Below are 27,465 nucleotides of genomic sequence, written 5' to 3'. Positions count from 1 at the left end.
ATGTTATAATACTGTTACTTGCAGATGTGCTGATACCCACTCTGTTAAGAATAGCTGTATTAGGTGGGCCCAAGGGTCCATCTTGCCCAGTATCGTGTCTACAGCAGTGGCCATGAGTGGATGCCTGAAAAGGGTGAAGCTTAAGGTTGGTATATGTGATGTTTCCCCCTTACACTCTCCTGTCCTTCAGCAGTTTTCAACCCAGGAGCTACTTGAGTCTATTTATCTCCAGGTTCTTATATTTTTTACTACTATGTCTCTGCCTTGAAATTTTTCAGATATCACAGATATACGTAGCAGAGTGTCTATTTCCAGGCTGAGCAGAAGAGTTCAATTAAGCTTCTTATTAGGGTGACTTTCAGTTTTCCCACGTAACAGTGTCAGAGCAGGTTAGTCTGTAATGAGAATTACACCTCTGTAAGTATTTCCAAAGAAGCCCCTGAAGTAAACTACTTGAAATGATACAATGAAAGAAGAATGTGATAGCTATAATTTCTCCCTGTTTGCAAGGCCAAAAGAAGCTGGAAGAGAAAGGAGGAATGCAAACAGAAATATACGGGAATATGACCATTGATGACAGTAACTTTGTTCTTCGTGTTGGGAAGTTTTCTGCTATCAGCCCGCTTCAGGACAGCTGGTGACACCTCGGGTTTCCTGCATACACAAGTCATTCACTGGATTCAACACAATGAGTGAGACCCTCAGTAATCAGTAGAGAAAGACTGATAGCAATGAAATGGTGCCAGTTTACACCAACTCATCTTTGGTTCTAGGGTTAGTCTCTGCTTTTGTTTCTTTTGAGCCAGTGCTGAAATTGCTAATCAGTGAAGGAGCTAATTAGTAGGACAAAACACTTTCATGGAGCAATTATTTCCCCACTTTCCAACACTGCTGATAGTGTTGGAAAAGGCCATGTTTTCTCTGTGGTCTCCAGGTAGCACACAGGTTTGAAGTGTTTCAGTTTCTTGCAATCCAGATATACAATGGTGTAACTGTCTTCAGTTGTGCTCTGCAGGAAAAAGAGGTGGTCAAAGAGTACAAAGGCATTCCTTACTACAAGGTGGGACGTAACCTGGGATGCTTTCCAACAATCTGTGCCTGAAACTGAAGCCAGCCAACGACTGGAGGAGAGTTCCCAGTTTCTTGAAATCCCATGTCTTAATCTAGGCTTGGGGGGGTTGCCGGACTGTGACAGCTAAGGGAGACCAGAGCAAAGATAACTGCTACCTACAAAGCTGCTGTGGGAGAATGGCTTGTATCTGAGCTGAAAACAGGTCAGAAACTCGCAGATCAGTGCCCAGCAGCAGCCATGGGAGAAAGCAGCTGAAAGCAAACAAGCATTGGTTTTACATTGTTTCCAAGAACTGGCTAGGTCACCTCCTTATCTGTGATTTATGTATCTCCAGAATAGGCTGCTCAAAGATCTGGATGAGAGGGCTCACCACCTTGGAATTAAAGCTGGGAAATGCTTTTGGAAAAACAGAACATGTGCTGGATGAGGATAGTGTTGTCCCTCTGGCCTGGCAGGTTTGGGGGGGGGGGAGTGTCGATTAAGAGGAGAAACTGATTATATTATTTGGAGAGAGGTATTCCTTGGAAGAATCATGATTTACTTACACGGCATGTACGTGATGTCCTGTTGCTATGATCTCAAAAGAAACAAAACAGTTTCCTTGTCAGAAATCTCCAACTCTCTTCAGCAGGCTCTGTGCCTCAAAAGCTCTGTCTGCCTTCCTCCTTATACAGGCGTGCCTCCTGCTGCTTCCTTTAGGCTTTCTCTTTTGCTTAGGTACTTGAAAGACACAATGCCTTGTCTTTATTTAGGTCTGTGATTGTCTGTGGATCTCAGAGTCAGACGTTACCAGCTTCCAAAGTAATTGTGTGTTTATAATATTCTGGAAGGACGGAGATTTAGCTCTGGAGTAAAATAGATGACATTTCTACTGACTTTTCTTTTGCATCTCACTCTTTGGACTGTGTATAGCTTTTCTACTTTTCACCAAATGGTAGATTCTTCACCCCTTGTGGACTTTAGAATAAGATCGAAAGATAGGCATGATGAAGGATAATTAGATTAAAACCAGTGTTTGGTTGAGGTAATGTGGTGCTTCCTTCTGGCCTTAGTCTCTGAATTTATAACTGAAGGACATGCAGTGCCTAGTGTCAAAGCTGTCGTGGAAAGTAGATAAGTGTGGAGGACAAGAAGAATGTAACACTGAATTACAGGAGAGAGAGTATCCTATAGCAGGGTGGGATAATCTGGTCCAGGTGGGAGCACATGTGCTATCCACAGTGTCTCAGAGCACAGTTATTGCATGAACGATGTTACATGACATTATTGCATGAGTGGACTATGCTCATTCATTTCAGCTCTGTTCTTAGGGCTGACAATAGTGAGAAATTTTATGCCAACCACACCTCCCTGGGGATTTCTTGGCTGTTTGTGTAATCTGTAATCCTTTATATACTGGGCCAGATGATCTCCAGCAATGTGGGGCTTCCCCTTCCTAGGGCGGCTGCTGTTTGCTCCGGGATTTCTCAGCATATTCAGGCAGCAATGAGTCTACCTCTTGCATGGAAGGCTCAGATCTACTCTGGATGCACAAATTGATTGTATGGCATATGCGCAGCCCTCCGAGAACTGGTTTTCACTGAGCTGCCATTCTCCATTGTGCAGGTCTGTCACATATTTGCTGAAATCTTTGACTAATGGAGAGAATCTTAAATGCCTTTCAGACTCAGTCTGTGGGCAGGAGAAAAGCATAAATATGAAGAAATATGACCATATCTGACAGACTGTAAACTGCGACTGATTTATATTCTGTAGTGTGACTGGGCCCTGCCTGAACTGCAATAGAAGGAAGTTTGCCTTGCGATCACAGAGTTGTTACATGTGTATCTATTTCTGTCAAACCCAGTGGGAAAACCTTTGGATCCCATTTAGCAGGTGGAGAGTGAGAAGACTCAGTCACCAAACTTAAGAGTCCGAGCAGAGCTGGTTACTCTGTCCCAGTACATACAGTATTTGACACAAAGATTGATTTCTGCTGGCTCACTTACTGGGGATTTTTTTTTGTTGTTGCATGTTGCAAAATCATGGCCTGTTAATCCCCTGACAGCAACTTCTATTCTCTGCTGTGCACCATGGTGTGAGCTAGACCTTCATTACTCTCAACGTGTGATGAGGAATGGGCAGTTTCTAACCTAATTGCGTGGTCTTGGTCTCCTCCTTATCATCATTCCTAGGTTCCGTAGGACATTTTTCCAAACATCTCATCTCTTACATATGGCCTGCAATGGGGGACAAGATTTTCATAAACCCTTAGCAGCTGTGAGACATAAGATGGGATTTTTCCAAAGCACTTACCCTATGAACTCCACTTCTCTTGAAATAAGTGGTGAATGATCTCCATTTCCGTCGGTCAGGGTTAGAACAACAATAGGAGTTTTGTAAAATCCCACAGATGAAGCCAAGATTTTGGCATTCACCATCCTGAATGAATTCTCTTTAAAGACAAGAAAGAAAATCCCGACAAGAGACCCTAAATGAACATAAAATTTTCCCCATTCATTTCAGCACGCAACGTGGGAGCAGAGAGCTCTTGTGAACTTGCCTGAATGTTCCTGCCTGTTTATCCTATAAAACAGATACAAACCAAATGATCTGAACAAAAGTTGATGAACTTTTCAGATAGGTAAACGTGTAATCTTCAGTTAAATGAAACTTGGCCTTGAAGTATCAAGACTTTTTGTGAATGGCCTCTGCTCTAAGGTAGAGATTGTGACATTTTTCTTAGGCGAAACAGGTTTCTGCTAAAATTATCACCAGTAGCAACCCTGGCCCTGAAATCTGTCATTAGGCTGTAGAGTTAGTTACAGAATTCAGGTCACTAGTGGGTATAGTATTTGGTGGATACGTTCACCAGTTCAGTGGGTGTAGCAGCTACAACCTGTGGTCTAGACTCCCACCAGAATTCACCCCAGGCTGACTCAGCTGCCTATGGTTGTCTTCTCCATTGGCTTGAGGAATGACAGCCAGCAGGGTATGATGCTGTATCACTTCCTTGCTGCGAGCCAGCCCAGAGGGCCATTAGGCATGTTTGACTGGGCCCAGTTCTGGGAGAAAGGCTGAACTTCAATTTCATTGCTCCTGGGGCCTGTTCCCTGAGGCCTAATGTGATGTTGTATCCCCTCAAAAAGAGGTAATACAGCCTTTTCCTGTAGCTGATTAAAATAATTCAGTATCCTCAATATCACCTGGCTTGGCAAAATACTGAAGTTTGAGTGAAAACTCCATTAAAGCCAACTTTTATTTAAGTTCTCCATCTCCCAGATGTATCACTGTAAAGGCTCCAGCTGTCTAAGCAGGCAGAATAGAGCTGCCGCTCCCTGTCTGTGTGCAGTGTGTGTTCCTGGCTCTGCATGTCTGTGTGGTAAAAATAGACATATTTTAAATCTATTGGAAATATTAAGGGCTTAATTATCATCTGCTTTGGAGCTTTTTTCAGCCGAGACTAAAGAGATATGAAGAATTTGGCTGCTGTTCTCTGCTCCTGCACCACCCAGCCATAAAGAGAGCTAAAGCAACTCGGTGGCTACTGTATTTTTAGTGGCCCCTCTGGCAGGAAGAGATTACAGGGAATGCAGCTACCTCAATACCCCCTTGTTCCAGGCATGTGTCTGTCTGTCCCCAACAGACCCCTTGGCTGTGTGCATAGCTGTTGTAGGAGCTAGCTTTATATGAAAGAGGGAAAGAAAAATCTATTTATAGGCAGTCTAAGCGGCACATTATTCAAGGCTAGGTTGTTGACTCATGCCCATCTGATATCATTTAAAGGGTTAGATATTGCCAGCGAACAAAAATAAGAGCTGTTACTCCCTTCTAGTCAATAGAATTAACTGTTCTTAAGCTGACATTTGCTTTACAGCAGAAGAAGCATTGTGTCTCAAGGGTCCTGTTATAAATATATATATTGCTGAAAATGTGTTAATCCGGATTTCCATGGGATTATGGTGATGGAAACAGAAATACGAGGGCAGCAAAACTGGCAGAGAGCCTTCAGCTCTGTTGTCTGTCGCTTATGTTCATGTCTTAAAAGGATCTGCAGAAATCAAGGGGGAAGGAGACAAAAGGCAGCCCTGTTAACGCCAAGTGTTCCTTCTTTTCCACGGTAGAGTCTTGGAAAGGCCCTTCCCTCCTCCCCCTCATCCCAGCCTGTCTCAGGAGTGTTCTCTTTGTTAAACAGAAACTGTTCTGTTTCCTGTCTGTCTTGGGCCATTGGCTTTTGGCATCAGTTTTCAAGCCCTCAATCACTCTCTGGGGATGCGCACTGGAAAGCTGATGGGAACTGATTGCCTATCAGCAGCTGAGATGCAATTCTTGGCTTCACTATTCTTGGGAATCACAGTGTACAGACCTGGAGAGCATCATGCACATAGCCTAAGAGACCAAGCACCTCTCGTGGGCTGAGTGCATGAAATCCTGAAGCAAATGCTTATTGCAAACTTCAGGGCATGAGGGAGGTGGGAGGGAAAAATACCAGCTCATAAAGCTTTGCCTGTTGGCTCAGGAGCAGGGAAAGAAATACAAAAAGAATGAATGTAGTTCCTTTTCTTTTAGGTCACAGCTGAAATTAACCATGAGATATTTAACACTGAAGTGGAGGAGAAAGCTGAAAAACTAGGAGAGCAACTACTTGAAAACCGGTGAGCCAAATGTCTCTTTCCAAAAAGAAAGTTGCAGGACTTCCTTGGTGTAAGGTTGCACTTATCAAAAATATCCTTGTCTTTCTTTTGCACAGCTGGGGTAAAGAAACTGAGGCCAAGGCTCCAGGCATCCTGCTTGAAATGTAGCATATGGGGAGATGCATCAGGCAGGTGGGGAAAACTGGCTGTGAAACAGGCCTCCCATATACACCTTACACTGTGGCTGCTCTGGGCCAGGTTGACTCTGTGAAACCCTAACAGAAGCCATAGATGAGAGAATGGGAAGACAGAGCTGAACTCCTCCTTACAGCTGCTTTAATTCCCTTTGCTGCCCAAGTCTGACCATGATGGCCATCATGTCCCATTGAAGGGATACTAATACCTGCTCTTTAGAGAAGGCGCACCCTTTGGCTCAGAGTAGTGGCAATGGTACCTTGATTGCACTGTTATAATCAAGCCTAATCAACACCAAATAGTGTTTTGCCTCTAGAACAGTTTGTATATATCATGATAATAATAGTCATCTCAGAAATATTCCTGGAAGTGTTTTTTTTTTTTTCCCAAATGAGGATGGGGGCAGAGAAAATGGCATTCGTAAGAGTCAATACCCTAGTTGATCCCAACCCTTTGTGGGGTCTGGAAATACTTCTTTAAAGGGCTGCTCTGTCTCAGTAGATGCATTAATCAAAATTTAGTCTGCTGCTCTTCAGGTTAGAACTGACTATGCTGGGCTGTGCTTTTTCTATCTAACTAGGAAACTTATCCTGGACCTGAAAAAAAAAACCAACTACCCTTCCCTGATACAGATAAATTCCTTTGTAATAAAAACACATTTTCTTTTTCTGACAAAATGAGATTTTTTCATGAGGTGAGTGGGAGAAAACTGCATCCAAAAACACACAGCAAGAAAGCACATCTCAAGAATATAGGCAAAGTAGTCATCAACAATTAGAATAGTCTCTTGGAGATGGGCCTGAAATATCAAAAAAGCCGCTGTCTTTGTGATATGTTGATTAATGATGTGCTAATAGCTGAGACATGTCTGTAATAACTAATTGGTTTTAAAAAAAGCTAAGCAGAGCCAGGATCCTCTTTGGACTGAAAAGGCATTTACAGTTTGTCAGCAAGGCAGACATTAGGATTGTACCCAGCAGCTCTGGTAAATCACAGCCATGGCTCAGCAAAGCCCAGAAAGCACATGCCTAACCCTACCCTTCCTCCAAAAAAACTTGTGATATATATAGACAAGACAGAGCAAAAGAAATATTGCTGCTATTGGAGAAAGGGGTAAAGATGAAGTGAGTTGGCCAAGTCAGGCAGGAGGCCCATGTCAGAGCCAGGAGCTGAAATCACCTCTCCTGAGGATGGTCTTTAATGTTGTTGGCAAAGGCAGGCTCCCCTCTAATCAAGAACTGACCTCCCTGCAGCTCCTTGTGTGAGATCCCCGTGCTCCATAGGACCTGCCACTTGGATCCAGCTTCTTACTTTTATCTTTTTTGCTTGTCTGCCCTTGGTCAGCTTTCCGAGTGGACCATGCTAGAATAAGCATCACCAGTGAAAGGCTTTGAGAGGGCTTTTCCTATTGAAAAAAACAAGCAAACAAACAAAAAAACCCCAACCCACAAAAAACCTTCTCTGATGTTCTTTTTAACCCAAAGTCCCAGAAAAGTTTAATGCCAGGGTGGAGGACTAGGTTGTGCAGTGTGGCCCAAAAGGTGGGGAGGAGAGGGAGAGCAGGAATTAAACCTGTGGCATGTAGTGAGCAGAGACCCCAGCACAGGGCAGGGACTTCCAGGATCTGCTCTGCAAAACCCAGGGGGAGTGGATGAAAGCTCAGCCCTGACTGCAGGCAGGAGGGATGGAGTTAACTGAAAACAGAATTTCACCTCTTTGCTCTTCTGCTCCTCCCTTTTAGGAAATCCTTGAAGAAAGGAGCTGGTTTTACAGAAACAGAGGTGGCCCTAGGAGTTTGAGGGGCTGCGAGGACAGACTGCTTGCCTGCCTGCCTGCTGAAGCCCTGCACCAGAGGCAGAGGCTGTTCCCTGGAGTAAAGGAGGTGAGTGAGCAGGCTGAGCCAACACTGCTGTGTTTGATGGTGGTGAGGAGCATGTCAGCAGCAGAGACATGAAGTGTGCTGAGCAGCAGTGGAGACCACAGGGTGGCCATGCCTGAGCAAGCTCCCTTCCTGCCAGCTCAGCTGTGTTCAGCAGGAGGGCTCAGGCCCTGGGCAGTGAAGCAGGTGCAGGTCTGCATCCTGTACAAGCAAGCACATTTCAGTATGTTGATAACAGACCCCATTCACAGGCCGATTGTTGAGAGCAAGAGGCAGAAGGAGCAGTGTGAGAGGCAGTAACTTAAAATGGGACATTTTCAGAGGAGCTAGTCCAGTCCACCCTGCCCCAGGATGTTCACCTTACAGATAGATGCTTTTCAGTGGGGATGCAGTCCCTGCCTAGTTGCATTTGCCCAATCCCTGACCTTTTAGGTCAGTGGGAAGAGTCCCAGGCAGTCAGTAGGCTTGGGAAAAAGCCCCAAATGACAGAGGAAATTAGACTTTGGGATCTTTAAACTGTTATTGCTGTTTGACTCATGGCTGTGGGTATTTTTCTCTCTGTGCAGCTGTTGGGAGAACTGGGGGTGGCTACTGGGAGATGATTGAATACATGTGACGTCCCTGAGGTAAAACTGCTCTGTGGTGAGGCCTTTAAAGTATTACAGCAATCCTAACAACCAGCAACTCTGACAGGCACTGCTGTCTTGCAGGACTGTTTCTGGGGGAGCAGACATTGGATCTGTTGTGAAATTCCTTGAGTTATTTGTGCAGTGATAGCACCCACCGCCCTGAGCGTTACGTGAGCAAGGTCAAAGGGATGGTCTGTTGCCCTCAAGAAACTTACTGCTTACGAAAGAAATAAGAAATAGAAATAAAGGGGCTGTTGCAAGTTTTAAATCCTAAAAGGAAGAGGATTGGTCAAATGTTGGTGGTGAAGACCAAGCTCCTCTAGCTGCTTTTAGGTGCTTTCTCAAATGGGGCTGGCTCTCTAAGGAGGGTTTTAATGAAGTGAAAAGGAGCTCATCTGCTCCAGAAGTTAGGACTGAGGGTCACCCCATCCTTGTTGGCCAGGTCCTCTATCACTTGTACAGAGAAAGAGAGGCACTTAGCCTCTGACTGCTGTCAGGCTGCAGCTAAGGAAGCCGCATGGCTGTGCTGCTCACAGCTGCTGGCTCCTTTCTCTTCCCAGCTCTGCTTCTAAGAGGGGTCAGAGTCAGGGCAACAATCAAAGTGCCAGGGAAAACTTTCAGTGGTGATAGCTGTAGTTTCTCCTCCATCTGCAAAGCTGAAAATGGAGAGAGACCAAAAAAAAGTCTGAAACCCCATAATGGTGATGATAATCCCCAATTCCCTCATAGTCAGTCTCATCTCACCCCACCCTTTACTTTCTTCTCCAGAAGGAAAATGTTTCCCCAGCATTGCTGGCACCCTTAGCAGGACAGATCCGGTGCAGGAAGTGTGTTGGGGGTCAGGCAGGGAGATAGCATGAAGGGCTGGGCTGGGATGCTGGGTTTCTTTCAGGACAGTGAGTTCAGATCATTGCTCTGCCAGAGGTTTTTTCCACGTGACCTTAAACCTGCCTTTTAAACCCCTTTGCCTCAATTCTCCAGCAATTAAATGGGATAGTACTTTTGTCTGTAACTGTTTGGAGTGTAAGCTCTTTAAGGCAGAGGCTGCTCCTTGTTCTTGTGTACATCTCCTAGCATGCCTGGTGCTGGCTGTAACTGCTCCTGCAATATCCCTTTTAATGAGAGAGAATGAGAACATGTCCTCTTCTCTCTGCTCAGGATCAGCCAGTTCTTCCCCTTTAGGTTTGCTATCACAGCAGTTGCACCACGGTCAAGAAGACAGGATTTGACTCTAAATTGTCCAAGTGTGAAAGCACAGCATGTGTTGTACTGGTCAACCTTGAACTTCACGCAAATCCATTGCCTGAGCCGGAGGGGAACACAGCAGCTTCCCCAACATATGTCTAAATAGAATTGCCGCACAGTATAAATTAGCCAGGCACATTTGCAAAAAACATGAGGCAGTCTCTGCTCAGAGAGGGAAGTCCCTGAAGGCTGTGTCTCAGCCCACAGCATGCCTTGGGACAGGCTGTGTGTATGCTGAGCATCTGGGTCCCTCTGGACCGCTGGGCTCTCACTAGCAGAGCTGGCCATAGGACTCTGAACAGGTGTTGCAAATTTTGCTCCTTCTTTTTTACAAGAAGGGCAAGACCAGCTGTTATGGTCTGAGGTCATTAATGATTTCCAGGATTGCCAGGAAATAGAAAATACTTCTGCAGCATACAATGTGTAGGGCAAACAAATAATATACATACACATGCAAGAAAACAGACCAGGGTGTACTATTTTATGAAATATTACAGTGGAGTGGCTTCCAGCAGTTTTGCCTTAGGAAGCTGCACAGCTGTTTCAAGCTCTTGAGCACTTGGGGAGATGATCTGTATTTGCATGACAAAGGCAAAAACAACATAGTTCTCTACATTACTTCTTTCTTGGTGTGCCATGCAGGGGTGCCTTCCAGCTCCTTGCTCAGAGAGGGGATAGGACTGCCTCTGCCTGCAGCCAAGGATCTCTGAGGTGTTACCTCGTCACTCAAACCCACCTCTTATCTGGAGAACTTGGTGTTTTGGACTGTAGCCCAAAAAGCCAAATGAAAGCCTGCTGAAGCCAGTGGGAATGTTTCCATGAAATGCTCAAGGGTTTGCCTTGGATTTCATTTGCTTTCTGCAAATCTGACCCAAAGCCAGTGGAATGACTCTGTTTTGGGATACTCACACTGTCCCTTAGAGGAGTGTTTCAGAGGTTAGGAAGAGCTCGCTTCCAGACGGGAAGCAGGGCCCTACCAGGAGCACGTGGGGTCCCATGGACCTAATCACCCCTGAAGCCTTATTGAAGTGCTTTTATGGGGCAGGGTCACTTAGCACTGCTGTCAGGCACTTGGGTACAAATCATCTGCTGCTCCCAAGGCAGCTATGCGTGCTTGGAGGTCGGCTGCGACGTCCTCTGCTCATGCAGTTTTGCAACTGGCCATCAACATCTGCCTCAAGGAAGCCGTTGACTTCTCTGGGACAGGCAGGATCAGGCTGTACTCCTAAATCAGTTATCAGGAGTCTCACTCAAGTGGGAGGCAAAAGGGCTTGTGATAAAAATGTCTGGATGTTTCATTTGTGGCTGTCGTGGTTTCAGCCCAGCTGGTAACAAAGGACCATGCAGCCGCTCGCTCACTCCTCCCGCCCCCCTCCGGTGGGATGGGGGGGAGACGGAGGAGAGAAAAAAAAAACCCTGGAACCTCGAGGGTTGAGATAAAGGCAGTTTACTGGGACAACACAAAGAAATTACAACAACAACGACGGTACTAATGAACGAGTATACAAAAAGAGTGATGCACAGTACAACTGCTCACCACCCGGGACCGACGCTCCGCCACTTCCCCCACCGAAAGTCAAGACCACCCCCCGGCCCGCTCCCCATTTATATACTGAGCATGATGTCACATGGTATGGAATAGCTCCTTGGCCAGTTCAGGTCAGCTGCCCCGGCTATGCCCCCCACCTCCCAGGTTCCTGTAAAAATTAACTCTATCCCAGCTGAACCCAGGACAGCGGCCAAGAAAGGGAGCTTAGTTTTCCTGGACTGGCGTAGGTTTCCTACATTTTGACAGTACAGTTTTTGTTTTCACACTATCAAAACATTTCATTTTTATGTACTATGCCTTTTTGATGGAGATCCTTTTATTAGAATATGACTTCAGTATGCTATATACCATGTTCTATTTTTTAACTGTTATTGCAACAAACTATTTCTGTGTCATTGAAAAGGAGAGGGTTTATGTTACCAGAAAAAAAAAATCAGCATTACTTAAGCAAACTATACTATATTTCTGTGTTTTTTTAAGCAATTCACTGATAAATTTTCACAATGCAGTTTTTATTTAATTTGCCGTGTTCCATCTAGGAGCTTATACAAAAATATTGGGGCTTTCCAGAGAACAAAGGTTATACCTACCAGTCCTCCTGAGTGTGATTCTTTTTGCAGAGATAAGGATGCATTCATTTCGCTAGTGTGAGAGTCCCTTTATATACCTGTTTCATGACCCATGTGGTCTGGCAATCAGAACCTGCAGTAATTTAACATTACCGCTTTCATATCAGTTATTAAATGTACCTGAATTACAACAGCACCCAGGAGCTTTAACTGACCCTGAGGCTGGATACCACACAGAGCCAAAGAGTCCCTGCCTAGTGTCATTGCATAAAATAGCCAAGACAGATATTGTTAATCCTCCTGTTTTATGTCTGGAGAATTTAGGAGTGGAGAAGGGAATTATTTCCCAAAGGTTGTGCAGGAAATCAGAGGGAGATGAAACCATGAACACTGGTCCCAGGACTCCCACGTAGGAACAGGACCCCCAGTAACTCCAGCAGGTGCTACCTGTGTTTCCCATTCTGTCTTGCCAATGGCTTCTCCAGATGCCAACCTTCTGTAGTGAGGTGCTGTAAAGCTCTTTCAGGAGCAACCACTCTGTCCTGTTGTTTAAAATTTTGCTGTGTCCTTGAGGTAACAGAAGTTTTCAACCCTCTCTTGAAACTTGTGGTATCTTCAGCTGTAGCATCACAGGAAATCAATCGATATGATCCTGCATAAAATTGTTTTCTCAACAGCTTCATCCTATCCAAAATTCTTAATTTCTGAAGGTTATCCCAAGAGTGATGGTTAATACATGCATCTTTCTGAATTTGCTCAGAGTTAGTGGCTTACCAGGATTGTTCCAAACTTAAAAGTCAAATTTGGGAGTAAAAAAGTGCTTAAACAGATTATTGCAGTTTGATGGTCCTACTTGGGTAGATGAGTGCATCTTTGCATCATATGTATGGCCTATACTCCAGCTTATCTGAAGGATAGCCTGATTTCACTGCCAGCAAACTTTTTTACTCCATCTGGGTGAAACTGGATGAAATGGCGAGGACTGGCCGGTCAGATTGCAACACAAGGGTAGGGATTGCAATATTTGTGGTATGCTGAAGTAGAAATCTGGTGCAGTGGAGTCTGGCTTGAAGCGGAGGCTACAACTCCTGCCTGCTCTGAAGACATTCCTACAGTCCCATGTAAGGAATTAGAGGGTGTTTTACTCAGTAGATGCACAACACTGCTAGTGCTTTAGGACAGATTTACACATAGGGTGATTGGTGACAGGCTACCCGGCAGCAAGATTTGTTTGGGTTTACAGATTTCAAAGTGTTCTAATCGCCTTTTAAACAGCTGTTCCTTCATTCAAGGAAACCTGCCTCAGGCTTTCCCAGTTTAATTCCAGATTCCCATGGAAATCCAGGAGTCTGGAGACATGTCAGGCTGACATTTATGCTTTGTGATGTCTTGGCTTTGTTCAGAAGTGTTAGATGCTACATGTAAAGCAAATGCTAAAGTAAAAGATCTTAGGAAAGGGTTCACCTTTAACTTTGTTTACAAGATGAGAAATATAGTCCAGCTTCCAGCCTTTCATCATGTTGCAGTTACCCAGGTTTAGAATAAACAGTCTGTTAAGATAGCATAATAGCATGCCGCTTGCCAAGGGTCTGCTTCATTCCAGTCTCACCTACCAAATGTTTGGGCCAGGCCAGCTCCATCCTTTATGGTTTGGTTTTTGTTTTGGTTTTTTTTTAGCATTCTGTGAGCTTTCTAGGAAAAAAAAAAGGTTCCTGTTACAAGGTCCTGCAACCAAATATAGTTCTAACTCCTACACTAACAACACTTTTGATGTGTTGTTCAAAGCAAATCCATTGAAGCAGGATGCTGTTAATAAAACTTGGGAGATACAAGAGGTCAAGTGACGTGAGTAAATAGACCTTTCAGTCTCTTTGGAGCTCCTATTCAAAGCCAAGGGGAATTTATCCTGACAAAAACACTAGTTTTAGCTTTGGAGATTGCTCTTTGAGCCAGAAAGAACTACTTTATGCTAGTGGATTGCATAAAGACACTTATCCACATCTTTCCAGTGCTCCCAAATGTATCCAGGGACAACTGTTTTTTTTATATACTTTTCCATCAAAAGAAATAAACCCTAAACCAGTATATTTACACCTTTGGTGTCCTCTAGACTTGCAACAGCTTTTTAGCATGTCAGTAGCAGAATCATTTGTAACATGAGATGAATTGTCATTGTTTATATTTATCATGTAATAAAAACTTATATTGGACAGTTCTTGTGGTAGTACAAGCTCTCTCACTTGGGCAGTAGGAAAATTCAGTGAGTTTAAAGAACTTCAGCTGGTAAAAATTGATTCTTCCTTAAGTCTGTCCGGTTTCACCTGGCAGCCTTTTGAGAGAGTACCTATGACTTCATACAGAGGTGAATGTCAGCAAATACGTAAGTCCTAGACCTTTTTTTGGCCTTTGAACTTCTTAGGTTCATACATAATTTCTGAATGTAGTCCAAGGTATTTAATCTGAGGAAGACATGCTGGTGATATGCAAGGGTTTACATGGGATGGCAGCTGGCCAGGGCTATCTTTATCTAAGGAGCCTCTATTTCTAAAATCTGCTGGGTTTTTGTTGGTTTTTTTTCCCCTGAGAGAAATCCATGATACTACTTCCTTTTGCACATGACCCAGTCAGTGCTTTTAGCTGACTTTCCACCTTCCCTTTCACATAACTGAGATAATGCCAGCATGCAAAATACGGCATGTCTTGCAGAAAACCTATGCCCCAGACATTTTATATACAAGTCACACATGTGAGGTTCTTATTTGGAGGAACTGCTGCCTGCCTGTAGGATGTCTGCCTTGTATATATGGTAGTGGATAGGACTTGACCCACTGGGTTGGCTGCCCTCTTCTGCAAGGTTTTCACCAGCTGTATCTCTGTCCTAGTTTCAGGTTGGTGCCACCAAGATGTGCGTCTGCCTTAGCCAGTGAGGATCCGTGCATGCAAGGGAACATGTCTGTACCCAACAGCAATGACCTGTCCCACTCCTTCTTCACGCAACATGTGGGAAGCCATTTAGTAATGCTGTTACTTCCTTGTTTTCACCGGGATGGGAAACCAGAGGTAAGGAAGATGACTGTGGCTGAAAATTTCATTTCACATGGCCCAGGCCCATGCAGCCCTGTGGTTTGTCTCTCTACCTCTTGTCATTCAATAGCCTTGAGCTGCTCGTCAGTATGGTGACCGCCAGCAGTGATGGAGACGTGCTCATCTCTTGGCAAAGATGTTTTTCATGTAGCCACAAACCCAGAGCACTCCTGTAATGCTCGCTGCTCCCTGCCACTTCCTGCCTGCTCCCAGTCTCCAGAATTGACCTTGCAGAGGCTGCTTGCAGGTTTTTCAGGCCTCCAGTAATGGGAGAACTTTAGCAAAAAAGCACACCTCACCTGATTTGGCTTTCTAAGTCTTGTATCTAATTCAAATACCTTGGTGTGGGCACTGTGTCAACCATGTGGGCTGTCAGCCTGGCAAAATACTTATTGTGTGCAAGCTTCTGCATGTCCTGAAACCTCAGTCCCACTATTTCCATGTAACCTGATCTTGTAATTACTGCCTGGGGAGATTGAATTAAGAGAAGCCTGTGGTATTCTTCAGGGATGAAAAGGAGCATATCGGAAAACCTGAGCTGGCCCCGGCCTGTTGAATGTCTAATGAATACTTGCTGATAGGAAGATAGTATGTGGGATATACTCTGCGGGGACTTTCTTCCTTCTTCCCACTCCTTTGGCTCTGTGCTTTTTGCTAGCAATTTCCATGGCTGTCATGCTGGTGACATTCTCGTCAAATTCCTCCCTTGGCTAACGGACATGGTCATCAGACTCACTGAGCAAAAATCTTGCCCTCGTTTGGCTTGGGACCCAACTGGTCACTGTTTCCAGCCCTCCCCCAGCCCCTGCATGGATTTCTGTACCCACAGACGCCTATGGCTATTTCAGACTTACAAGCAGCCCTGTGAACCAGTTACATCCCCAGGTCCAAGGGGCTTCCCTTTCCTCCCAGTGACTTACAGCCTATGTGGATAGAGGCCCTTTCTTCCAGAAGGCTCCTAAAGACATTGGACATGTTGAAAAAAGGACAAAAGTCATTTGGAAATTACTGTATTTGGGGGATAAAATGTAAAAAATTGCAGAGTGGGGTTTGCCTTCCCAAGGGAATGGCAGGCTGGCTCAAATATGCATCCCTCCCACCTCTCTTTGGACAGACTGACTCACCCCGTGTGGCTGCATCTTTCTCTTTCCATCAGCTACAGAGTCCTGCATGCCTAGTTTAGATGGATGTTTAACTTTTAGGATCTTTGCAGGGTGCTGTATTATCTTAATTTCTCTTTTCAAATGAGTTTGGTGCACTCACTTTGACACACTATCTAGTGACTTACTAAGTGAGTGTCCAGAAATACTGAACCATAGCCTCAGCTCAGTCTAGCAAAATGCACGGGGAAGTAAAAAGCATTAAGAGCTTGCCTCGGCTCTTTTTAGGCTCCTGATTGTAGTGGGTGAGGATGGAAAGAAAATAGCCACTGCTGGGGTGGATGCATGGGGAATGAGCAACTACTGGTGGACACCGGACATCCTTATTTCCACTCTGGGGAAAGCACAGGTAGGGGCTCCCCTGGTTTGTGAAACTCCAGACTCAGAAGTCTTCAGTTACACTGCAAAAACTGTTATATCTGTGAGAAGTCTCAGAAGTACAAATATACCCACCTCTTGTGGGTGTCTTCCCTGTCAAGGCATGATAAAGTGACCCTACTTCCCTGGTACCTCTGTGGGTTGGCAGTAGCCAGCCCAGCTGCTGAGCAGCTGGCTTGTGCTTTAATGCAGTGCAAGAATAGAGTAAAACATGTAAAACTTCTTGTTTTAAGCCAGGCACAATTATCTATGCACTTATGAATGATGCTTGCAAATTTTGGTTAATGTTGTGTGTATCTGAAGGCAGAGTTTGGATTTAAAGATCGATTCTCTACAATGCTGAGTGAGAGGAGGCTAATTTTAACATAGATATTTTTCCCATAATTTTTCATACTTCCATGACTGCACATCCAATTTACTTAAAGTACAGCCCTCACCACAGTTATTACATCATGAACTTAATATCTCTCTCTGGGAAAAGAAACACTTTTTAGGAAAAAAAGGAAAGGGAGGCAAAAAAAGAAGGAAGTGTTCGAAGAAGTTCAGAAAGCCTCAGATTCCTCTAGGGTCCCCAGCTGTGCTGTATGTTGTCCCAGCTGAACGCCAGATATTTCCGCTCTGCACATTAATGCATTCAAGGAGAGATCAAAGCGGCTGTCTTGAGTGTGCTTTGGGCCAAGTGTGTATGTCCTATCTTAAAACAGCCCTGATCCCTAAGGTTACAGCCCTTTATATTTCCTTCCTTATAGGCCTGGGGCTGAACACGAGCTCTCTGGAGCTCGTTATGGCTACCTGCCCATCCGTGCATGAAGTGATAGACAAGTCTTCAGATGCTTCATGGTCCCAGTGGCCTGGAAGCCACATCCTCTGCCGGACCATTTCTGGTGATGCAGCAATCTTTCCTTCCCTGTTGAGGGGAAGAAGAGCAGTACTTCTCTGATGGTCTTATCACATCACGTCCTGTTGCTACCACTCTTCACAGAGGTGCCTCCTTTGGAGGCACATGCTGGTGGGTGGCCAAGCACTGATGGTGTTGTGGCAGCCCTGGGTGGCAATTAATCCAGTGTGGTAGGAAGGCTGTGCCAGATACGTTGCCCCATGGGATTGGTTTATTGGTCTAATGTTAGCTGGGCCCAGCTGTTAGCACAAAGCCAGATTTTGGTGAGTCATATCTGCAAGCAGAAACCCTTGTCACAGTCACCCTTTCCTCACACCCCTGATGAAACTCTGTGTAGGGTTGTGACCATGCAGCAGAGCAGAGCAGGGCTGTGAGCTGCAGCACCCTCCGTTGGGAAAGCTGGCTGGGGGCTCTGCAAGGTAGCAAGTTCTATCCAGCCCTGTGGTAGCATCACTGCAGAAGCATTGCAAAGCAAAGCAGGAGTGCAATAAACTGAACATCTGGCAAAAATTATCTGGTTGCCTCCTTGATGAAGTGAAGATGCAAGGGCCTGGGCTGACCTGGACTGGTCATGCACATGGTTTACCTGGTTCTTATATCTCTGAATTGAGAGCTGCCGCGGCTGTCATTCAAACATACCCCTGCTGTTGTGTTATTTACTGTCCTTCAGCCTTCAGTGGGATGGGTGGGGTTTTTGTGTCCTTGTTGGGGGACCATTTCTCTGTGCACTGTGTCTTGTGATTTGCTTGCTTAGAGGATACATTATGCAGCTCAGATCAAAGCCATGTCATTTACTAGCTACTAAATGATTCAAAGCAGTATTTCTCATCTTCACAATAATTGTTCACTCGAACTATGAAGAAGATTGTTCCGAAATCAGTCCTTGCATCTGCCTTTCTGTTTGTAAGTGCTCTAAGCAACCATCACTGAGTGCAAAGGAGATGGGGAGATCTGCTGAAAATTGAAAGTACTGTAGACAGTAGAGTGTGTTGTGCAAGGGCTCTGTCCCTCATCAGTGTCAAATTACATAAATCAGTGTTGGCCAGAAGAAGTGAAATAACAGTTCACTTCCTAAAATGGAAATATCCCCATATGTTTTTCCTGGCCAAGGACTACTCTCGGGGGCAAGATCAGCAAGCGGATGGTAGTGACTGCAGCATGTGCCTCCCTGTCACCAGCCCCCATGGTGCTCGAGGGAAGGAGGACAGCACCATTTGCCATAGATCTGACAAGTAGTAGGGGACTTTGCACCCTCTAAAATCCCCTTAATTTAACTGTAACTGCCAATAAATCAACTTTAACCTAAATAGTGTATCTTTCTTGAAAAGAAGCTACTGTTCTCTGGGATCCAACCTCTGCCGGTTGGTGTGTTACTGCTCATGTCGCTCTGATATTCCCTAGGGCTTAAATGTTTAGGGCATGTTGTTAGCACAACAAATTAAAATGGGAGCTTGGAAAGTCCTATACTGGGAGTTTATTTGCACAGTTTAGCAGCAAAAGACTGTTTTTCAATGGTGGAGAGAGTCAAGGGTACATCTGTGCAATGTGGGGAAGACGACTGGTAGGTGACAGTGAAGGAAACACAAATATACCATGGGATTCCTCACCCTGGGAATGATCCATCAAGGCCAGAGGAGCAGCTAGACTTTCTCTCTGCTTGGGATCCCAAGATTGCAGGTCTTTTTTGATTTTTAGTTTTAACTACTGTCAACATTTTTAGTCTTGCCCCGAGGCTTTGGGCAACATGACTTACCCGAAGCCCAAGGTGTCAGTCATGTTCTGCTATTACAGTTTTTACATCTTGTTTTTAGATTAGATGGCTGCAGCAAGATTGTATCAAGAAGGAATTTACAGATGAGATATTTAGCCAGAAAGCATATTTGTTTAGCAGTAGCTCTGGACACTAGTTTCTTCCAGATGTCCTTGAGAGTGTCTTGCCCACAGCTATCTATCAGTCGTGCAGTCTGTGCCTTGCTTGTGGGCGGCATTTGTCCTGATGTTGCTTCCAATGTGTCTGAGCATTTTTATCCATTTAAGGACTAGGGACTTGAATTGCTTGTCTTTCCATATGAAGTTCCCCTTAATTTAGCCATTTGACCAATGCAAGCTCTTATTTTGTAGTCAACTTCCCTCCACATTCATTCCCCCATTACAAATTTGCCCAGCCCCTCATCTCTCCAGAATTTTCTCTCTCCCACGCATTTTCTTCCCAAAAGCTCCTTAACAGTATCTGTGGAGCTGTTGTCTCGGCTTTCTGGAGCCCTGTGGCAAAACTCATCTGTTTTGTGATGCATTGTGTGGAGTTTCACTGGTTGCCCCTGCAGTCTAGCTCAGCTTGCTATTTCGTATGTGTTTGTCACCCCAGCTCTCAGCCCTGCTGTGGCCTGTTTTGTATCACCCACCTCTTACATCTCTTAGAGTCTGACCCTCCATATAGCTCAGTGGAGATCTTCAAGACCTTCAGAGAAGGTCTGCAGAAATTAGTTTTTCTACAGAATTGATGAAAATTGCATCCAGGCCACAGCTTCCTTCCATAGCTTAGTTTCAGAACCAAATCTGGCACCAGCACAGCCAAAGCTAACACATCACGCTTCCACGCAGATGTTCCCACTGGGTTGTCAGGCATGGCTGTGCAACTAAACCAGAGCTAGTTAGCAAGTCAGCGAGCTTCATTGGTCTCTTGCACAGTGTCCGGTCCTCATTTAGTCCTGTCCTGAATGTGTGAGTAAAATACAAGAAAATCAGAAGAGATACAGATCTAATTCTGATTGGGCTGCTGCTATCAGGGTGCAGAGAAGCAGCAGCAGCAGGGATGTCAGGATCAATAGGGAGCATGCAGCTGCTTTCGTGTTATTGTTCCACTTATTTTAAGATCGGGGATCAGGAACAGGGATATATGCTCCAGAAAAAAATCAGTGGAGTCATTCATGCACATCCAACCCTGATTACTGAAGTTAGATTTAACACGTTATATGTCTCTAGGTGTAGATACATATACACACATTATACAAAGTCAGCATGGTTCTTCAGCAGAAAAAAGGGGCAAAGTCTAGTCCCGATTCATGCAATGGACATTTGCAGCTGCGTCTTCCAGCACCATGACCCTGCCAAGCTGGGCATGGAGCTGGAGGGTGGAAAAGTGAGTTTTAGTGTTGGGAGGCCTGAATTTTGTCTGCCCTTGCTCCATGGTAGACTTCACTTCAGCACCCTCTGAGCAATAACTGCAGCAGAGACTGGTTCAGATGGTGTCAGCAGTCAAATTAGGAATTTCTGCTTTAAAAACAAGGGAACATTTAATGGGTTTTTTCTTTTGCTTTATTTTTTCTTTCAGAAATAGGAAAAATAAGAGTGAAAGCTGTAGTGGTCATTAGGATTGTGGAGCTGCCCACTTTTAATATACAGCTCCACAGGTCTGGGGCCTGCCCTGAAATTCCAGCTCGTGGGGAGCCTCCAGTCCTCCTGGGGAAGGATTCACAGGTAAGCTTCAGTATGAAACCCCTAAAAACCATGGGAATCAGTAAAACAAAGATGACGCCAGTTTTTCTTTAAAACCCCCTCATTTTAAGGTAACATCATGATTTTCCTGAGGTTTGACTCATTTTTTTTGGAAGGCTGCAGCCAGAGATGGAAGCACAGCTTCCTGAGGGGTGGTGGCAAGACTGGGGCAGGAGAGCAGAGGGAGACGAGGTCTCCAGCATTGGCTGCTGCGGGGAGGGAGGATCATTTCCATTTCCTTGAGGCAGGGCTCAGATCTTGTGTGCTTGGGCAATACCTGATAACACAAACTTCTTTTCAAACTCCTCACCTTGTGGGTTTTTCCTATTTGCTCATTAGCCTGAAAGCTTAAGTTTTTTGGAATCAGAGGTTCCTTTTATTTAACTGAGAAGGTAGCCATGTGGCTAATGCTTTCTTGCCTGGATAAATTCCTAGGGTGAATGTCTGTCTAGTTTGTTAACTCTGGGCTGGGATTCAGTCCATCAACTGGCTTCAAACGTGGTTGTTTTTATTTCTGTCCTCCTTGGCACAGGAGGGACATAGGCCATGACTAAACTTTTCTGGCTTCGGTGCCAATGCAATCGTGTGAGAGGTTCAGGGGCTGAAGAAAATGATGAAGAATCTCATCTGAAATAGGAGAGCTTTTTGCACATCAGGCTGCAGATGAAAATGAGCAACCTTGGGCAAAATTCAGGCTAAAGCTGTTTCTCTTCAGCAGGCCAAGAACCATCCAGCACTTTCCCAGTACTGGTCAGAAGTAGCAGCAAGAGCAAAGGGCAAATGCAAAGGGTGTTTGCAACCTTTCTTCTGGGCTGGCCCAGAAACCTCTGCCCTGATCCACCAGTCCCAGTTGGCCCGTTGCCGGAGGGTGGGAGCCCCTAAAGATGCAGATGGGCGGTTGTTTAAGGACTGTTGCAGCCAGGCCATGCAGGCTCGGGGAAATGTCTGTTATTCTTAAGCTGCCCAGGTCAGCTGGGTGCTATCTCAGAGCCGCTTGGTCAACAAACTCTGTGAATTGGGTCCAACAGGAACTGCTAGTCCAGGAACTCCAGCTGGTGTCTAGCACGGTGCAGGCTTGGGAGACTTCAGTAGCAATAATGAAATGATGGCGACGACAAAGTAGATACCTCACTTCTGCATTACTTTGACTCTAGAGATAGCTGACTGAGACACTGTTTATATATATTTTAAAAATACAGCACTCATTTACACGCTTTTCAGAAACAGCGGTGCCTGCTAGAGGCACTGGCAATAGTCACTCTCCCTTACAGTAATTAGCAAAGGCATGTCTCAAAGCTGTGAGTGAAGCTGTTTTCTTCTTTGTGCTTCTGTTAATGAGGCTGGTTTTGGCCTTGGGTATAATTTCCCTCACCATATGTGGTTTCCTTTTCTGTCCCAAGAGGGAAATGGGAAGTTGCTGTTTGGTGGACAGTACTGGAGCACCCCAAAGCCGGTGCAGAAACCCACTTGCAGGACAAAGAGACAGTCCTGCTCCAAAAACTTGCAGTCTATGTCGGTGGTTGCACCCTTATGGTGGACTTAGCCCAGCTGCAAAATAAAAAAATTTTAAAAATGCCCTGCTGTCTTTTCTCCCTAGTGATGCACACACAGAGGTTATGTTAGCCTGGGAGAAGCAGAGCTGTTGTCCTTTCTGTGCCCTGAGAGGGATGCTGGGGAATGCCAAGGCCTTAAGACAAGTGTGTCCTCACTTGCACATACCACCCCGATGGCTCCCCTGAGCTCTTCCAGAGTCCTTTTGGAGATGGCTGGAGGAACGTGTGGTGCATGCTAGCAGTCCTTGGAGCCAGCCCAGGACCTGCTGTCACTCCTCTCTGCCTTTTCTTCATGTTTTCCTACAAACTGATGGAAGGCTTCTAAAAACACTGTCCTGGGACTTTCACATTAAACCAGGTCACACTTTTGCTTCTTCTAGTGGCTTGGTTCCAGCTGAGCTCAGCTCAAGCCACAGAAAATGCTGCAGAAAGCTCCCTGGTTTTGCTGAAAGAAAAGGCAACACAGGCTGGTGAGGGGCCAAGCGTCTTTTAGTCCAGCAAGCTGGTCCCGAATAGGGACCCAGAAAATCCATGTCACCCCACTCCTAGCTCATGCCTTGCCTCCCTGGACAGCTTACTCTCTGCTAGCAATCCCTTAGACTGTGGAGGCTGAACTGGGGGAAGGTTTCTTATCTTGCTTAGGTGCTCATTGCACTATCGGCAGCACCATGCTCCTGCTTCAGACAGAGGCAGATCGTGCCTCTCACCATCCACCTCCTACACTTTGGTTTTGCCTTTTGGTATCTACTTGGCTGTCATTCATTTGAAGGAGTTACGTAGCTGTCTTGATATTGCCTGGTCCTCACCATGATCAAGCCACATCAGCTCTTCCATCCCGTTGACAGAGGTAGGTCCTGTGGCCCTGCCAGCCACCAGGTAGGATGTCCCTGTGCGTGGTCGGGGCTGCACAAAGCCACAACAGCAAATAGTCCCCACCCAAGTTGTCTGAAACTTTATTTTGCAAGGCTGGAAGTATCTGGCCAAAAAGTAAATATATAAATGGAAGAATTGGTTTTCTTCTGGGGATTTTTTTTTGTGGTGAATATTTTGTACCAGGAAAATAAACTACTTAAACTCATTAATCTCAAAAGCAAAAGAAGTGAAAAATGCAGTTGAACCATAAGGTGCTATAAAAGCAGCTAGTACATAAGGTACTAGTGCTTTAAAACCAGGATTGGACATTGCTGCACTGCACCAGGATGGTGGAGGGTGGCAAATCACGAGGCAGGGATTTTTGCACCTCTCCAAGAGCCTCATGACAGATGAGGAGAGAAGAGCATCCTCTTCTACCAAGAGCGCAGAGGCTGCCTGTGTGGGTCTAAGTGGGGGTACAGAGCCACGTGGAGGAGATGCCATGTGCTTAGATCAATCTTAGAAATCTTGCTTTTTGCTCCTTTCCTTCTCTTTTTGTCCCTTTTCTAAGCATGAGAGACTGATCCTTCACCACCAGCGTGAGCAAGGGTTGTGGTGTCCTGTGCCAGCAGGAAGGCAAAATGAAACACAAAAATCCCAACACGTGAGCACTATCGTTATTGTCTTCACTTGGTGAGACAAACTGTTAAAAGCCTTAAATGAAAGGCAACTCTAGGGAGAGGCTTTCAGCCAGCATATAAATCAAAAAGTTCACCTAACTTTTTCCCTCCTGTTTGTGCTAGTGTTTTAATTCTGTTTGATTTGGCAGCCCATGTTCATTTTCAGAATATTCAAGAACTGAATTAAATAATTGAATCTTTTCCTATGCAAACTTCATTCCCTGGCTCATCTCCAGATCCATACCAGGATGGGGACCAGCTACTTCTTTCACCAACAAAAATACACAGCAAACAGCAGGATGGCTTCTTGGTCATCTGCCTGGCCAACCAGCACACATTTCCCCATTGTTTGTGTGCCTGAGGGGAATGTACCCTGCCTTTGGAGGTCCCAGATCCCAGTGGAGGGATGTGGACCACTGAGCAAGCTCCAGCATTGCCAGGGCAGTGTGTGTGGCCTGGGTGCAGGGTGCATGTATGAGTGAACTCTCCAAAGCATCTAACAAGCTGACATCTATTTAATTTAATTTTTTTTAATGGCCCACTTATTCCCATTCCATCGCATAACAGAGCTGTTCCTGAGGAACCTTTGTTCGAGGACTTTTCTGTAACAGTGAGTGGGTGCTCTGTGCCACATTGCTGTTCCCTCTGGCAGCACGGGGAGCCCCAGCGTCGTGCCCGTGCCCACCCTGCTCTAGCAGCACACACAGCCTGCTCCAGCCAACCTCTTCAGCAACCCACACCACTTCTCAGGTCCTTGTTTTTCACCCTAGTGATTTTCCCCTTGCCAAAATAACTTCAGGCTCTTGCCCGTGGAAATAACTTTTTATCATTGCTGCTGTTTGATGATAGTGTAAGTGAAGATGAAGGGGTAGCTGCTGGCTGTATGTGAAAGTGGGATGATAAAAAGAGGAGTCAGGAGAGAGACTTCTGCCCTCACATGGGATTTTGGGTCAAAGCCTGATGTGTTTTAGTGACACTTGTCAGCCCTGGCTTAGTAGGTGCCCAGCGAATATGGAACTGAGCAGCACCCACATGGCTCCTTCTCCTCTGAGGATTTTAATGAATTTTAAAGAACTTTGCAGGACTGTTGTGCTCTGTTACACACCTGATAACATTAAAGCTGGGCTTAGCAAGCTTAAGTCTATCCCAAAAACCAGAGAATGCAAATGCAGTTTTTCAGCAGTATGATACAGGATCTTTTGTAATGGTGGGAATGGAGCTGCATATTTAGGATGATATTTAGACCTATGGTGATGGTTTCCAGGTATGCCTTCTGAAGTCCCCCCACCATCACTCAGCACAGCACATTATTGTAGATGCTTTTTCCTGAAGAACCCACATCTCCCTGGTGCTGGTACGAGCTGTAGGAAACTTGGCTTCTCCAGGGGATGCAGATCTCTCCACTTTCCAACCACATTCATTTTGTTGCCTTTTGGCCATGTGCCAGCTCTCTGCTTTTTTCTCCCTCCTTGGGACATATCAGAGTCAGCCTGTGGTCAAGGGTTCACACTGTAGGGATAAATAAGCTCATCTCTCCCCATGCGCCCTTGCAAAAAGGCTCTCAGTGGGGTGGCTTGAACTGTGCATTTGCTGACCCCAGCAAAGGGGATGAATCCTCCAGAAAGGGTGGGTTTTTTTCAAGTTGGAACTTTTTTAAAAATTAAGAAAGCAAGCAGGAATGTCTTTGGCTCCTTCACCCATCAGCCTGGCCTTGGTAATAATTCCCTGTGTGCTGTGTGCTGGGCTTTACCTGCTTCTTATCTGTGTCTGTGGTGAGGAAGGAGCTCAGAAACCTTGCTGCCAGCCAGTTTGGATTGCACCCCTCTCCCCGGGTTTTGGATTTTTTCCTGCCCCTGTGAGAAGTAAGTGGGATATTTAGGCTTTCACTAATTTTTTGCTTTTAAGTGGTTTTATAGAAAAACTTGTTTTCTCCTGTCCAGAGGGTTAGGAGAGGGAGGATAAAGGTTTTCAGCTTTGAATTGGTTCACAAGTGGGACAGGGACATTTTTTCCAGCACAGCACAGCAGCGTGCAGTTACGTGCCAGCTTCACGCCCCGAGTGGCTGCCAGGAAAGTCGGGCTCTCACGCCTGGTTTTATTTGCTGCGAAATATCGCCTGGATGTTTCTTGTGAAAAATGACAGGGAAAACAGCCAAATAACAAAGCTTTTGAGGACACATTTTCAGCCCAGCAGTCAATCCCGTGCTGCTGGGAGGTGGGGGAGGCATTTTGGACAAGCAAAGGACTCTGCTGTGTCTTTTCATATGGCAAAGTCACCAGGAAATCAGAGGGGGCAAAGTTAAAGTAAAGCTCAAAGTTTTTCCCATATTAAGGTATTACTAGAAAGCACGGAGTTTCTTTAAGCCCAGCCTGGGCAGTCGGTTGCTGTTTCAAGAAGGTGTTTGGCTGTCCCTGTAAAACATGAGAAGCCACATGGTATGGTAAAGCTTTCTACAGAAAGTTGTGTAAATGAAGTAAAGGAAAAAGATACTAATTGGAGGAAATTACTAGAAATTCTGCCTTGGATCAGCTGGTAGCAACCCCTGAGTTTCTGGAAAATGACAAAGACAAGGGCTTAGAGTGCTGGATGGGTTATTGGCTTATTTTTACTGTTTCCTGAGGATTAGCCACGCTGGTAGGGCTGCAGCGGACATCCAGTGTGGGGCTGTATCAAAGCTTGTTTAGTGGCTTGGTTAATGACTGGGATGGTATGAGCAGACTGTGAGTTAAAAAAAAGATCATATGTAATTTTTGCGAATAGCTTCCCGAAAGCAGCTTGTGGCCAGGAAAATGAGACAACTGAATAAAATAAGTGCTAGCCATCTGAATCACTTGGAGTCCAACCTAATGTATTTTTTGCTTTTCAAAGAGAAGCAGCTTGGGGCTGCGCTGGAAAAGGTGTATCTCCTGGGTGTCCTTGGGGTACTGGGCAGGGAGGGTCTTGCTGCTGATGATTTATGGGGGTCTGAATCCATCTGGGGCTGCATCAGCTGCATCTGGGCTATGAGGAGGTTTCCTCCCTCCCGAGCACTCATCCCTTTCCCAGCATTTGACACCCGAAAGCTTCCCCAGATGCCAAGAGCCCTGCAAGGACCAGACCATGATTGGGGTCAAAATGGGCTAGGGCTTTGCTGCTGCCCTTTCCCTCTAAAAAGTCAGTGTGTAAAAGCTGTAAGGATGCAGTAAGGGTTTGCATAGTGAGCCTCCAGCAGGACCTGGCCTTACAAGAAGGGGTCATAAAACATTTTCCATTTTAAACAGAGAGTTGCTCCTCTCGCTGCCACCCCACAAGGGTTCGCTCTCCCCACGCTGTGGGGAGATGCTGATAGGGTTTCAGCACTGCCTTGTGAGCCCTCGAGCCTCTCCAGAGAGTCACTCCGCCTCTCTATATCAAAAAAAATACAAAGCCACCAGCTACAAATAAAAGGCCCTGAAAATGCTCTACCACTAACTGGGCATATTGGCAAGAGGTGCTTGCAGCATGGTGGTTCCCCTCCAAAAATAAAACCCATTTTACAGTTCTTCCTCCCCTTGCCTTGCAGATGGGTCCGAAATCAGAGCAGCTGATGTTGTCCTCTCCTGCCAGGAGGGTGAGGACCACCATCACCATCACCA

At 45.5% G+C, this 27,465-nt stretch overlaps 1 long non-coding RNA gene across 1 annotated transcript; it reads left to right on the top strand.

Annotated features, from left to right (window-relative positions):
• The first annotated feature begins 38 nt into the window (after positions 1 to 38).
• LOC104838254 lies at positions 39 to 27,465 on the top strand. Its single transcript, XR_775043.1, has 7 exons — positions 39 to 145; positions 1,412 to 1,527; positions 5,621 to 5,706; positions 7,622 to 7,762; positions 14,634 to 14,811; positions 20,603 to 20,748; positions 27,393 to 27,465. It is a non-coding gene; the product is annotated as an uncharacterized LOC104838254 (long non-coding RNA).

Source organism: Haliaeetus leucocephalus, unplaced genomic scaffold (genome assembly GCF_000737465.1).
Source record: "Haliaeetus leucocephalus isolate CR32 unplaced genomic scaffold, Haliaeetus_leucocephalus-4.0 Scaffold587, whole genome shotgun sequence".
In the NCBI taxonomy this organism is placed as follows: domain Eukaryota; kingdom Metazoa; phylum Chordata; class Aves; order Accipitriformes; family Accipitridae; genus Haliaeetus; species Haliaeetus leucocephalus.
The sequence above is the reverse complement of the archived record's forward strand: the minus strand, read 5'-3'. Positions and strand labels throughout refer to the sequence as shown.